This window comes from Carassius auratus, chromosome 22 (assembly GCF_003368295.1).
Source record: "Carassius auratus strain Wakin chromosome 22, ASM336829v1, whole genome shotgun sequence".
NCBI lineage: Eukaryota > Metazoa > Chordata > Actinopteri > Cypriniformes > Cyprinidae > Carassius > Carassius auratus.
Window position 1 is genome coordinate 28,742,734 of NC_039264.1, and position 2,582 is coordinate 28,745,315.

The 2,582-nt window shown below is 32.0% G+C and overlaps 1 long non-coding RNA gene across 1 annotated transcript; it reads left to right on the forward strand.

Moving 5' to 3' along the window:
- The first annotated feature begins 1,087 nt into the window (after positions 1-1,087).
- On the forward strand, positions 1,088-2,105 carry LOC113040266 (uncharacterized). Its single transcript, XR_003275168.1, has 3 exons — positions 1,088-1,307; positions 1,454-1,503; positions 1,921-2,105. It is a non-coding gene; the product is annotated as an uncharacterized LOC113040266 (long non-coding RNA).
- The last annotated feature ends 477 nt before the right edge of the window (positions 2,106-2,582 follow it).

Below are 2,582 nucleotides of genomic sequence, written 5' to 3' on the forward strand. Positions count from 1 at the left end.
GCACGTCAGAAACGGAAGTGCTAAAAAAAACGCTAAAAATGGGCTTCAATTGTCTCAGTTGAGTTCCAATGGGGTCGCTGTGTCAATTTCTTTTACTGTCTATGACAGCTGCCGTCGATTTCCGCTGATCACCCCATTCGCGGGAATTTTGCGCTAAACCGGAACTAGCCCGGTGTTCCGTTGTTATTGGTCCAGCGGGAGGCAGTCGCGGCCAACATTAGTTCCACCTTGACAGTTGGAATTTTGTCACCTCGTGACATATCCCTCTCATAATACTCTACATAATACAGTAAGCTTTTAATACACAAATACAATAAGCTTTCAATGAAGCAACTAGTTTAATGTTTTTTCGTTACTAGTTCATAAGTGATGTTTTAGAAATAGTAACAGAGGCTTGGGATCAGCTGTTAAACTGTCTAACAGATTTGAATATGTGGTGGAAGGAAGTAATTCTACACAAAAGAGGGTTTTCAAAGATGCAACTTTTGTTGTCTCTTTATTTACACACTTGTGCCATTGAACTGTGGTATAAATATACTGTCACACTTGTAGCAGTGCAACATGGTTGTACAAGTACATCAGCACTCTGTGATTACTATGGCCAAATCAGCCGTGCTGATAGACAGCCATATCACACTGTTAATAGTGTGATATTCATCATGTATTAATTGAGCTGATTTCTGTCTATTGTTGTAGCTCAGACGCAATAACTTACATGGATATCTCTCTTTCCTTCTCCTATACATTCCCCAGACTCAGATTCTTTGACAGTGTTGATCTCTGTTGCTTTTGCTGAATTTCTGTTGATTGTTGCTGGATTTGGGATCTTCTGCATCTGCTGGAAATGTAGAAAAGCTGATGAAGAAGGCAAGTGTTTCCTATTCATTTGAATCAACTCATAGCTCATACTGTAATTTAATATAATTCATGAATGTAACAACATTTCGTTTCCAAATAATGTGTGCGGTTAGTGTTTTTTGCAATGGTCTGCCCTGATTAGCGGTCTTGTCACATGCAAGGATAATTCTGTTTATTTATTTTTTTTATTTTTTTATTATTATTGTTTTACTCTGCTAGTAGTTGTTGAAAAGTAACTATATGACACATACTGTATGTTAATGCACTTTTTAAAATTGCAATATTAAATATATGTAATTAATTGTGTGCATAAATGATTCAACTGTGGAAGCGCTAACATAACACATTGCAAATTACTCGTTTAAACAGTTCAGATTTGTGAAGACGAGATCACTCATGTCATTATGATACATGAGACAATGTTCTGCGAAAGAAATGCACATGCATTGGTAAGATTATTTATTTCAAACTATATTATGTCTCTATCATTTCAGCAGAGTCAGATGAAGATTAGTGTGAACTTTTTTCTGTATAATTATAATTATTTATCACATAGTATTATAAAAGACTAACATATATTGTCTTTCTCTAATAGTTCCAAAAGAAGCCATTTTACTGATAATTGTTTATTGCTGGCATACAAGAGTAAGTTATTTTTTTTTATTTTTTTTTTATTTTTTTTTTTATTGTGAGTCTAAAGATAAAAGGATTTAGATTAATTTACTTTCATATTTTGAACTAGAGTGCATTTGTAAAGCTACTGAAAAAAACACTAGAATATTTGAATAAAATTAAATGTTCTAAAGCAGAAAAAAAATTATTAAAAAATGTATATAAATATTTAAAGGGAGAAGAACCTGAATCAAACTACTAAGACACAAATTCGTTGAGAAAAATTATTCACTTCAGTCTTGTTATTGATATATTATTGGCTATATATCTTTTATTTAGGCTGGAGATTACTTTTTTTTATTCATCTTTACTATTTATTTTACATTTGTTCTTTATTAAAAATATGTAAATAAAATAATTTGATTCTATCTTATGTTATGTTATTTTCAGAAATTTGAAGAGGAGGATCAAGTAGTAGACTATGTTTCTGTTAGCATGAGAAGAACCTTCTGTGATGAACTTTGAATATGTATAAATATATACTGTAAGAGAAAATACATGTCTATATATATTCACAACCTAATACACTCATGCCTTGATACCAGTGCAAGTTTCAGTACTTATTTCCATCAATAGTGGCATTAGTAGAACAGCTATTCTTGTCTATATCACATCCTCTTTTCATAAAGATCCCTTTCCTTTGTCTGACAATGCCTTAAAATCATTTTAAGAATACATTTGATGATTATCGATTCACTTTTGTAATAGTAATTGTATCATGTGAATGTGCAGTGGTAAGTTTTCATCAGTTTTGGGGAGTTACTAACAAAAAGGAGAAATGCTGCCCAGACCTCATTTCTTCTAATATGTATAGGACTTTCTTTTTTCAGATGAATACAGTCATAATTATATTAAACATGTCCTAGCTCTTCCAAGCTTTAAAATGGCAGTGGATCGGGGTTGAGATTTTGAAGACTGAGATGCACACAACATATATATTGATGATAATATTAATACATTTTGACCTTTCTAGCGGTTGTATAGATTTAATTGATTCATGGCTGCACCTGCACTGTAAAAAATGATTCACTTTATTTACTCAATAAAATTGT